Source organism: Triturus cristatus, chromosome 12, assembly GCF_964204655.1.
Source record: "Triturus cristatus chromosome 12, aTriCri1.1, whole genome shotgun sequence".
Classification (NCBI taxonomy): domain Eukaryota; kingdom Metazoa; phylum Chordata; class Amphibia; order Caudata; family Salamandridae; genus Triturus; species Triturus cristatus.
The window spans coordinates 728,295,375-728,307,928 of record NC_140595.1 but is presented as its reverse complement, the minus strand read 5'-3'; the positions used below and the strand labels follow the sequence as shown (position 1 = coordinate 728,307,928).

General features: G+C 40.0%; 3 non-coding genes across 3 annotated transcripts; all 3 read right to left on the bottom strand.

The window, feature by feature from the left end:
- Positions 1-2,211: 2,211 nt before the first annotated feature.
- On the bottom strand, positions 2,212-2,293 carry TRNAS-CGA (transfer RNA serine (anticodon CGA)). The gene has a single exon. It is a non-coding gene; the product is annotated as a tRNA-Ser (tRNA).
- A 3,938-nt stretch (positions 2,294-6,231) lies between these two features.
- On the bottom strand, positions 6,232-6,313 carry TRNAS-CGA (transfer RNA serine (anticodon CGA)). The gene has a single exon. It is a non-coding gene; the product is annotated as a tRNA-Ser (tRNA).
- Positions 6,314-10,250: 3,937 nt separating this feature from the next.
- TRNAS-CGA (transfer RNA serine (anticodon CGA)) lies at positions 10,251-10,332 on the bottom strand. The gene has a single exon. It is a non-coding gene; the product is annotated as a tRNA-Ser (tRNA).
- Positions 10,333-12,554: the final 2,222 nt, after the last annotated feature.

The window sequence follows — 12,554 nt, the reverse complement described above, 5'->3', positions numbered from 1 at the left end:
AATATTTGAAAGTTCCAAAACTCCATACTTAGAAGAATTTCCAAGTGAAACCAGTCAATGTTAGCCTATGGAAGAAAAGTGAGTTATCGGCTTTTAGGTAAGTACTCGACTGGCAGAGTTATGGTTCTGGGCATAGACTCAGGGGTCTCCCAGGGGAGTCCCAGTCTACTTGCCAAGCCTTAAACTCCCCTTTTATTACATATCATTTACCCCTAAGGTAGGCCCTAGGTAGTCCTAGGTGCATGATGCTATGTAAGTAAAAGATAAGATATGTACTTTGGTGGTTCGCATGTCCTGTAAGTACCAAACAGTCTATTTCATTTTTCACTACTGTGAGGTCTACCCCTCTCATAGGTTAGCATTGGGTATTCCCCTATACTTTCTATTTGGTAATTCCATATCGGAGAGGAGTAGCTTTATTTATTTATTGAAAATCTTACTTACTGGTGAGGTTAGATTTAACTTTACTATTTTAGAAATGCCACTTTTAGAGAGTGAACATTTCTCTTCACTTACTGCTCTATTTGCCTGAAACCTGGCCACAATACACGTCTGGATTGGGCTGGGTGACAGCAACATTTGTGCCTTCCCTCTAGAGAGCCACAACACAGGTCACTCAACTGCACCTGGGGGGTAAGCTCCGCTCCCCCTCCACCCCCAATAGGTAGAAGAACAATACTTTATGTAAGTAAATACATTATAGCTACAGCTTATAATCATGTGAGTTTAAATCATTTGTTGTTAGATGGTTTAAATATTTGAAAGGATCTGTTTTTAATATACATTTTACAAAAACCACTGGTACGTTTGATAATTCTGTTAAAGCAAAACCCAACTGCCGTGACATTGCCAACCACAATGCCATGATTCGGATTTGAACCGAGGTTGCTGCAGCCACAACGCAGAGTACTAACCACTACACGATCACAGCGAGCTACTTGGGCTCAATGACATACAGTGACATAGAGAATTTATAATTCGGAACACTCAGGGCTGTTCCTGTGATAGGCTGGATGTATTGATTGCTTTCTCATTCTTCATACAGAGGCTGCGTCTCCTCAGTGGTTGAAGGCTGAAACCGTTTCCTGGCCGCCTGCTTGTGAACTTTCCGGAGTCAAAGATCACACATTACACTTGCGGGCCTGTGATGGGACACCAATGCAGAGAAACTCACCTGGCACAGACCTTCTATTCTGTCTATTAGACCTGTATCTTCCCTGCACCTTTCGAGCCATTTGTATGTGAAGCAAGAAAGAGTTAAGGAGTGATCCATCTACACTTTTATAGGGAGGATGCCTCCGTGAGCTCCTCCCAGCTAATCACATGAACAGCAGAAAAGCAAGATAAATACAGAGCTGAGGGGGGGCTGCATGGTTATGTTTTTGAGTAATTATTGAAACTGACCTCAGTGGCTCATTAGCAGAGCTGCGGCTAATAACTGGTGCCAAATCATGATGAAGCAAGCACCATGGCTCGTAGGGGACCCACAACACGCTTTTCTTAGCTCACTGAATTATAGTATAAACTTCCGCCGTGTGTGAGTGGTAAAGGCTTGTTAATATGGTTCCTTTTCCAATTCAAGTCTGACAACACGAGGCAGGAACCACGGGGCTTCGGAAGCTCTGGAAAGTAGCCACCAACCACAGAGAAAGAGAGAACTGGCAGTATGAGAGGTGGAGAAAACAGGAGCGGGAGCAAGGAGCTCAAATGAGATTAATGGCGCGTAAATAGAGAGCGTAAAGGAACAGTTACACAGCTAAGAAAAGGGAAAGAAAGACTAGGGAAAAAAACACAGAAACAGCCTGTAGATGAAATTCTCTTCCTGGGACAGCAGGTTAAGAGAAATTACACAGGGAGAGGTTAAGCATGTAACACGGGGGACAATAAAAAAGAAAATGCAGTTTTATGAAGTGTGTTTGCCAAATCCAGCCAGCACTTTTGTTCTATTTCTCTCTTTGCGTCTTTTATTGGTAAAGTAACTTTCAAGTGCATGCGCAGGTATGATTGAGAGAGCAATGGTATAATAATTTGAAGCGTTTACACCAGTGCTAAAGTAGGAATGAGGTCTAGCAAAGACATGAAAGAGGTAGCGATAATAAATATGTGGAGAGGCAATAGTGACACAAAAATAAGCCACCTATTTATAAAACTGAAATGGAAGAAATACTAAAGGTTAACTTCTGAAATTGTAGCCGATAATAAAAAGATTCTCGTTGTTGGCAGGATTCGAACCGGCGCGGGGAGACCCCAATGGATTTCGAGACCATCGCCTTAACCACTCGGCCACAACAACTTACTGTAAGCTGCATGCAAATATTTTATTTGGAAGTTTTTAAGTTGTCCCACATCAAAGTACTGATATTCTGCAATGCGCTTTTTAAAAACAATGTTTTTTTCATCATGCACGTTCTGTCCTAAAAATAAAAATTTCATGAGTATATCTCTGGATCTGTAAAAGGATACGCTTGCATGCAAACTCTCATGTGGCACTCAATTTTTTGGACCCTGTTGCTCTCTGTTTTTGCACTGCTTTTAGTCTACGACCCATATTACAGAAGTCAACCATCTCTGAGTATTTGGGACTCCTTTGTAAGTGCCTTATCTTTAATCCTTGAAAAGCTCTATAATAAAGGGGTCTGTCAAAGATTGCTTGAATGGAAGATAAAAGAAGGCCCACTCGTCTCACCAAATGCAGTAGAGAAACCTGACGTTTTACTCATGTTATCCTTAGTTCATTTTTGTTAGACCTGGCATCCTTAAGGTGGCCTACCAGCAACCTTTTTGCTTTGCACCTCACGTTTTGCTGTATCTTTATGTTTGCCTTAGAACTCTAATCACTTTATCACTACTGTGAGAAAGTGGCTCTGTATATACTGTTCCCAAATAGGTACAGTGTGCACCGAGTCCTCAGTCCCCAGAGGTTTGGCAGAGGCTAAAGTTAGATATAACCTTACTCTCTAAAGTGGTAGCTTGCTCGAGCAGTAAGGCAGTATCAGAGTACAGTGTAAAGCATTTGTTGTACACAATCAGTCAGCAAATGGTCTCACACACTCAAGAACTGAACTCTAGGCCAATGGTTTGTATAAAAAAATAAATTGTTGTTTTATTTTAGAACCAACAATAGGTATCAAAATATACTTTCTCAGAATGAGATGCTTTAGTTAAATACTTTGCAATAGGCAATTGACTTTTGCAGGTAATAGTTACAGTTTATTGCAATAGGCAACACATTTTCAAACACAATAATACATTGAGCTCAATGGGAATTTTAAGTTATATGCAATTAATTACTTTCAGGATTACTTTTCTAACTCCAGGGTTGGATCCTAGATTCAGTCCTGGGACAGTTCTTGGAAACAAGTGAGTAAATTCGTTTTAGTTACTGTTGTGATTTTTAAGCAATATTTTGCTATTTTAAAAGTTGACACTTAGAAACTTTTTCTGATCAAATTACCAATGTTATCCTACGGAAGGAAATTCACTTAGCAGGTAAGCGTGGTTATAGTTAATTTTTCTAGGTTAGTGTTGGATCCTAGATCCAGCACTACTGTACCACCTGTAAGCAGTTGAGAAACTGCGTTTAAGTTATACAGGCGATTTTTAAGGAATATTTATATGTTTGCAAAATGGACACTTAGAAGAAATTTCACAGAAAGACAGTCATTGGTTTCCTATGGAAGAAAATTCAAGTTACGGGTAAAGCACGTTCTCGTTACTTTTGTAATCCAGTGCTGGGCTCCTAGGCTCAGTACTGGGACATCTATCTAAAACAGGTAAGCAATTACGTTTTCACAGTTGGTACGATTTTTAAAGAATATTTGTAAGTTTCAATAATCGACACTTAGAAAAATTTTCAGCAAAAAGCAGGCAATGATATCCTATGGAAGGAAATTCGAGTTACTGGTAAGTACGGTTAAAATGACTTTTCAGAGTCAGTACTGAGCTACAAGATGCAGCACTGGGGTCTCTCCTGATAACAGGTCAGTAAATCAGAATTCGCTGTTCGGCTGATTTTAGATGAATATTTTAAAGTTCCAAAACTCCATATTTAGAAGAGTTTCCAAGTGAAACCAGTCAATGTTAGCCTATGGAAGAAAAGTGAGTTATCGGCTTTTAGGTAAGTACTCGACTGGCAGAGTTATGGTTCTGGGCATAGACTCAGGGGTCTCCCAGGGGAGTCCCAGTCTACTTGCCAAGCCTTAAACTCCCCTTTTATTACATATCATTTACCCCTAAGGTAGGCCCTAGGTAGTCCTAGGTGCATGATGCTATGTAAGTAAAAGATAAGATATGTACTTTGGTGGTTCGCATGTCCTGTAAGTACCAAACAGTCTATTTCATTTTTCACTACTGTGAGGTCTACCCCTCTCATAGGTTAGCATTGGGTATTCCCCTATACTTTCTATTTGGTAATTCCATATCGGAGAGGAGTAGCTTTATTTATTTATTGAAAATCCTACTTACTGTTGAGGTTAGATTTAACTTTACTATTTTAGATATGCCACTTTTAGAGAGTGAACATTTCTCTACACTTACTGCTCTATTTGCCTGAAACCTGGCCCCAATACACGTCTGGATTGGGCTGGGTGACAGCAACATTTGTGCCTTCCCTCTAGAGAGCCACAACACAGGTCACTCAACTGCACCTGGGGGGTTAGCTCCGCTCCCCCTCCACCCCCAATAGGTAGAAGAACGATACTTTATGTAAGTAAATACATTATAGCTACAGCTTATAATCATGTGAGTTTAAATCATTTGTTGTTAGATGGTTTAAATATTTGAAAGGATCTGTTTTTAATATACATTTTACAAAAACCACTGGTACGTTTGATAATTCTGTAAAAGCAAAACCCATCTGCTGTGACATTGCCAACCACAATGCCATGACTCGGATTTAAACCGAGGTTGCTGCAGCCACAACGCAGAGTACTAACCACTATACGATCACAGCGAGCTACTTGGGCTCAATGACATACAGTGACATGGAGAATTTATAATTCGGAACACTCAGGGCTGTTCCTGTGATAGGCTGGATGTATTGATTGCTTTCTCATTCCTCATACAGAGGCTGCGTCTCCTCAGTGGTTGAAGGCTGAAACCGTTTCCTGGCCGCCTGCTTGTGAACTGCCCGGAGTCAAAGATCACACATTACACTTGCGGGCCTGTGATGGGACACCAATGCAGAGAAACTCACCTGGCACAGACCTTCTATTCTGTCTATTAGACCTGCATCTTCCCTGCACCTTTCGAGCCATTTGTATGTGAAGCAAGAAAGAGTTAAGGAGTGATCCATCTACACTTTTATAGGGAGGATGCCTCCGTGAGCTCCTCCCAGCTAATCACATGAACAGCAGTAAAGCAAGATAAATACAGAGCTGAGGGGGGGCTGCATGGTTATGTTTTTGAGTAATTATTGAAACTGACCTCAGTGGCTCATTAGCAGAGCTGCGGCTAATGACTGGTGCCAAATCATGATGAAGCAAGCACCATGGCTCGTAGGGGACCCACAACACACTTTTCTTAGCTCACTGAATTAAAGTATAAACTTCCGCCGTGTGTGAGTGGTAAAGGCTTGTTAATATGGTTCCTTTTCCAATTCAAGTCTGACAACACGAGGCAGGAACCACGGGGCTTCGGAAGCTCTGGAAAGTAGCCACCAACCACAGAGAAAGAGAGAACTGGCAGTATGAGAGGTGGAGAAAACAGGAGCGGGAGCAAGGAGCTCAAATGAGATTAATGGCGCGTAAATAGAGAGCGTAAAGGAACAATTACACAGCTAAGAAAAGGGAAAGAAAGACTAGGGAAAAAAACACAGAAAGAGCCTGTAGATGAAATTCTCTTCCTGGGACAGCAGGTTAAGAGAAATTACACAGGGAGAGGTTAAGCATGTAACACGGGGGAGAATAAAAAAGAAAATGCAGTTTTATGAAGTGTGTTTGCCAAATCCAGCCAGCACTTTTGTTCTATTTCTCTCTTTGCGTCTTTTATTGGTAAAGTAACTTTCAAGTGCATGCCCAGGTATGATTGAGAGAGCAATGGTATAATAATTTGAAGCGTTTACACCAGTGCTAAAGTAGGAATGAGGTGTAGCAAAGACATGAAAGAGGTAGCGATAATAAATATGTGGAGAGGCAATAGTGACACAAAAATAAGCCACCTATTTATAAAACTGAAATGGAAGAAATACTAAAGGTTAACTTCTGAAATTGTAGCCGATAATAAAAAGATTCTCGTTGTTGGCAGGATTCGAACTTGCGCGGGGAGACCCCAATGGATTTCGAGTCCATTGCCTTAACCACTCGGCCACAGCAACTTACTGTAAGCTGTATGCAAATATTTTATTTGGAAGTTTTGAAGTTGTCCCACATCAAAGTACTGATGTTCTGCAATGCGCTTTTTAAAAACAATGTTTTTTTCATCATGCACGTTCTGTCCTAAAAACAAAAATTGCATGAGTATATCTCTGGATCTGTAAAAGGATACGCTTGCATGCAAACTCTCATGTGGCACTCAATTTTTTGGACCCTGTTGCACTCTGTTTTTGCGCTGCTTTTAGTCTACGACCCATATTACAGAAGTCAACCATCTCTGAGTATTTGAGACTCCTTTGTAAGTGCCTTATCTTTAATCCTTGAAGAGCTCTATAATAAAGGTGTCTGTCAAAGATTGCTTGAATGGAAGATAAAAGAAGGCCCACTTGTCTCACCAAATGCCGTAGAGTAATCTGATGTTTTACTCATGTTATCCTTAGTTCATTTTTGTTAGACCTGTCATCCTTAAGGTGGCCTACCAGCAACCTTTTTGCTTTTCACCTCACGTTTTGCTGTATCTTTATGTTTGCCTTAGAACTCTAATCACTTTATCACTACTGTGACAAAGTGGCTCTGTATATACTGTTCCCAAATAGGTACAGTGTGCACAGAGTCCTCAGTCCCCAGAGGTTTGGCAGAGGCTAAAGTTAGATATAACCTTACTCTCTAAAGTGGTAGCTTGCTCGAGCAGTAAGGCAGTATCAGAGTACAGTGTAAAGCATTTGTTGTACACAATCAGTCAGCAAATGGTCTCACACACTCAAGAACTGAACTCTAGGCCAATGGTTTGTATAAAAAAATAAATTGTTGTTTTATTTTAGAACCAACAATAGGTATCAAAATATACTTTCTCAGAATGAGATGCTTTAGTTATATACTTTGCAATAGGCAATTGACTTTTGCAGGTAATAGTTACAGTTTTTTGCAATAGGCAACACAATTTCAAACACAATAATACATTGAGCTCAATGGGAATTTTAAGTTATATGCAATTAATTACTTTCAGGATTACTTTTCTAACTCCAGGACTGGATCCTAGATTCAGTCCTGGGACATTCTCGGAAACAAGTGAGTAAATTCGTTTTAGTTACTGTTGTGATTTTTAAGCAATATTTTGCTATTTTAAAAGTTGACACTTAGAAACTTTTGCTGATCAAATTACCAATGTTATCCTACGGAAGGAAATTCACTTAGCAGGTAAGCGGGGTTATAGTTACTTTTTCTAGGTTAGTGTTGGATCCTAGATCCAGCACTACTGTACCACCTGTAAGCAGTTGAGAAACTGCGTTTAAGTTATACAGGCGATTTTTAAGGAATATTTATATGTTTGCAAAATGGACACTTAGAAGAAATTTCACAGAAAAACAGTCATTGGTTTCCTATGGATGAAAATTCAAGTTACGGGTAAAGCACGTTCTCGTTACTTTTGTAATCCAGTGCTGGGCTCCTAGGCTCAGTACTGGGACATCTATCTAAAACAGGTAAGCAATTACGTTTTCACAGTTGGTACGATTTTTAAAGAATATTTGTAAGTTTCAATAATCGACACTTTGAAAAATTTTCAGCAAAAAGCAGGCAATGATATCCTATGGAAGGAAATTCGAGTTACTGGTAAGTACGGTTAAAATGACTTTTCAGAGTCAGTACTGAGCTACAAGATGCAGCACTGAGGTCTCTCCTGATAACAGGTCAGTAAATCAGAATTCGCTGTTCGGCTGATTTTAGATGAATATTTTAAAGTTCCAAAACTCCATACTTAGAAGAATTTCCAAGTGAAACCAGTCAATGTTAGCCTATGGAAGAAAAGTGAGTTATCGGCTTTTAGGTAAGTACTCGACTGGCAGAGTTATGGTTCTGGGCATAGACTCAGGGGTCTCCCAGGGGAGTCCCAGTCTACTTGCCAAGCCTTAAACTCCCCTTTTATTACATATCATTTACCCCTAAGGTAGGCCCTAGGTAGTCCTAGGTGCATGATGCTATGTAAGTAAAAGATAAGATATGTACTTTGGTGGTTCGCATGTCCTGTAAGTACCAAACAGTCTATTTCATTTTTCACTACAGTGAGGTCTACCCCTCTCATAGGTTAGCATTGGGTATTCCCCTATACTTTCTATTTGGTAATTCCATATCGGAGAGGAGTAGCTTTATTTATTTATTGAAAATCTTACTTACTGGTGAGGTTAGATTTAACTTTACTATTTTAGAAATGCCACTTTTAGAGAGTGAACATTTCTCTACACTTACTGCTCTATTTGCCTGAAACCTGGCCACAATACACGTCTGGATTGGGCTGGGTGACAGCAACATTTGTGCCTTCCCTCTAGAGAGCCACAACACAGGTCACTCAACTGCACCTGGGGGGTAAGCTCCGCTCCCCCTCCACCCCCAATAGGTAGAAGAACAATACTTTATGTAAGTAAATACATTATAGCTACAGCTTATAATCATGTGAGTTTAAATCATTTGTTGTTAGATGGTTTAAATATTTGAAAGGATCTGTTTTTAATATACATTTTACAAAAACCACTGGTACGTTTGATAATTCTGTTAAAGCAAAACCCAACTGCCGTGACATTGCCAACCACAATGCCATGATTCGGATTTGAACCGAGGTTGCTGCAGCCACAACGCAGAGTACTAACCACTACACGATCACAGCGATCTACTTGGGCTCAATGACATACAGTGACATAGAGAATTTATAATTCGGAACACTCAGGGCTGTTCCTGTGATAGGCTGGATGTATTGATTGCTTTCTCATTCTTCATACAGAGGCTGCGTCTCCTCAGTGGTTGAAGGCTGAAACCGTTTCCTGGCCGCCTGCTTGTGAACTGCCCGGAGTCAAAGATCACACATTACACTTGCGGGCCTGTGATGGGACACCAATGCAGAGAAACTCACCTGGCACAGACCTTCTATTCTGTCTATTAGACCTGTATCTTCCCTGCACCTTTCGAGCCATTTGTATGTGAAGCAAGAAAGAGTTAAGGAGTGATCCATCTACACTTTTATAGGGAGGATGCCTCCGTGAGCTCCTCCCAGCTAATCACATGAACAGCAGAAAAGCAAGATAAATACAGAGCTGAGGGGGGGCTGCATGGTTATGTTTTTGAGTAATTATTGAAACTGACCTCAGTGGCTCATTAGCAGAGCTGCGGCTAATAACTGGTGCCAAATCATGATGAAGCAAGCACCATGGCTCGTAGGGGACCCACAACACGCTTTTCTTAGCTCACTGAATTAAAGTATAAACTTCCGCCGTGTGTGAGTGGTAAAGGCTTGTTAATATGGTTCCTTTTCCAATTCAAGTCTGACAACACGAGGCAGGAACCACGGGGCTTCGGAAGCTCTGGAAAGTAGCCACCAACCACAGAGAAAGAGAGAACTGGCAGTATGAGAGGTGGAGAAAACAGGAGCGGGAGCAAGGAGCTCAAATGAGATTAATGGCGCGTAAATAGAGAGCGTAAAGGAACAGTTACACAGCTAAGAAAAGGGAAAGAAAGACTAGGGAAAAAAACACAGAAACAGCCTGTAGATGAAATTCTCTTCCTGGGACAGCAGGTTAAGAGAAATTACACAGGGAGAGGTTAAGCATGTAACACGGGGGACAATAAAAAAGAAAATGCAGTTTTATGAAGTGTGTTTGCCAAATCCAGCCAGCACTTTTGTTCTATTTCTCTCTTTGCGTCTTTTATTGGTAAAGTAACTTTCAAGTGCATGCGCAGGTATGATTGAGAGAGCAATGGTATAATAATTTGAAGCGTTTACACCAGTGCTAAAGTAGGAATGAGGTGTAGCAAAGACATGAAAGAGGTAGCGATAATAAATATGTGGAGAGGCAATAGTGACACAAAAATAAGCCACCTATTTATAAAACTGAAATGGAAGAAATACTAAAGGTTAACTTCTGAAATTGTAGCCGATAATAAAAAGATTCTCGTTGTTGGCAGGATTCGAACCGGCGCGGGGAGACCCCAATGGATTTCGAGACCATCGCCTTAACCACTCGGCCACAACAACTTACTGTAAGCTGCATGCAAATATTTTATTTGGAAGTTTTTAAGTTGTCCCACATCAAAGTACTGATATTCTGCAATGCGCTTTTTAAAAACAATGTTTTTTTCATCATGCACGTTCTGTCCTAAAAATAAAAATTTCATGAGTATATCTCTGGATCTGTAAAAGGATATGCTTGCATGCAAACTCTCATGTGGCACTCAATTTTTTGGACCCTGTTGCACTCTGTTTTTGCGCTGCTTTTAGTCTACGACCCATATTACAGAAGTCAACCATCTCTGAGTATTTGAGACTCCTTTGTAAGTGCCTTATCTTTAATCCTTGAAGAGCTCTATAATAAAGGTGTCTGTCAAAGATTGCTTGAATGGAAGATAACAGAAGGCCCACTTGTCTCACCAAATGCCGTAGAGTAACCTGATGTTTTACTCATGTTTTCCTTAGTTCATTTTTGTTAGACCTGCCATCCTTAAGGTGGCCTACCAGCAACCTTTTTGCTTTTCACCTCACGTTTTGCTGTATCTTTATGTTTGCCTTAGAACTCTAATCACTTTATCACTACTGTGAGAAAGTGGCTCTGTATATACTGTTCACAAATAGGTACAGTGTGCACAGAGTCCTCAGTCCTCAGAGGTTTGGCAGAGGCTAAAGTTAGATATAACCTTACTCTCTAAAGTGGTAGCTTGCTCGAGCAGTAAGGCAGTATCAGAGTACAGTGTAAAGCATTTGTTGTACACAATCAGTCAGCAAATGGTCTCACACACTCAAGAACTGAACTCTAGGCCAATGGTTTGTATAAAAAAATAAATTGTTGTTTTATTTTAGAACCAACAATAGGTATCAAAATATACTTTCTCAGAATGAGATGCTTTAGTTAAATACTTTGCAATAGGCAATTGACTTTTGCAGGTATAGTTACAGTTTATTGCAATAGGCAACACATTTTCAAACACAATAATACATTGAGCTCAATGGGAATTTTAAGTTATATGCAATTAATTACTTTCAGGATTACTTTTCTAACTCCAGGGTTGGATCCTAGATTCAGTCCTGGGACAGTTCTTGGAAACAAGTGAGTAAATTTGTTTTAGTTACTGTTGTGAGTTTTAAGCAATATTTTGCTATTTTAAAAGTTGACACTTAGAAACTTTTTCTGATCAAATTACCAATGTTATCCTACGGAAGGAAATTCACTTAGCAGGTAAGCGGGGTTATAGTTACTTTTTCTAGGTTAGTGTTGGATCCTAGATCCAGCACTACTGTACCACCTGTAAGCAGTTGAGAAACTGCGTTTAAGTTATACAGGCGATTTTTAAGGAATATTTATATGTTTGCAAAATAGACAATTAGAAGAAATTTCACAGAAAAACAGTCATTGGTTTCCTATGGAAGAAAATTCAAGTTACGGGTAAAGCACGTTCTCGTTACTTTTGTAATCCAGTGCTGGGCTCCTAGGCTCAGTACTGGGACATCTATCTAAAACAGGTAAGCAATTACGTTTTCACAGTTGGTACGATTTTTAAAGAATATTTGTAAGTTTCAATAATCGACACTTAGAAAAATTTTCAGCAAAAAGCAGGCAATGATATCCTATGGAAGGAAATTCGAGTTACTGGTAAGTACGGTTAAAATGACTTTTCAGAGTCAGTACTGAGCTACAAGATGCAGCACTGAGGTCTCTCCTGATAACAGGTCAGTAAATCTGAATTTGCTGTTCGGCTGATTTTAGATGAATATTTTAAAGTTCCAAAACTCCATACTTAGAAGAATTTCCAAGTGAAACCAGTCAATGTTAGCCTATGGAAGAAAAGTGAGTTATCGGCTTTTAGGTAAGTACTCAACTGGCAGAGTTATGGTTCTGGGCATAGACTCAGGGGTCTCCCAGGGGAGTCCCAGTCTACTTGCCAAGCCTTAAACTCCCCTTTTATTACATATCATTTACCCCTAAGGTAGGCCCTAGGTAGTCCTAGGTGCATGATGCTATGTAAGTAAAAGATAAGATATGTACTTTGGTGGTTCGCATGTCCTGTAAGTACCAAACAGTCTATTTCATTTTTCACTACTGTGAGGTCTACCCCTCTCATAGGTTAGCATTGGGTATTCCCCTATACTTTCTATTTGGTAATTCCATATCGGAGAGGAGTAGCTTTATTTATTTATTGAAAATCCTACTTACTGGTGAGGTTAGATTTAACTTTACTATTTTAGAAATGCCACTTTTAGAGAGT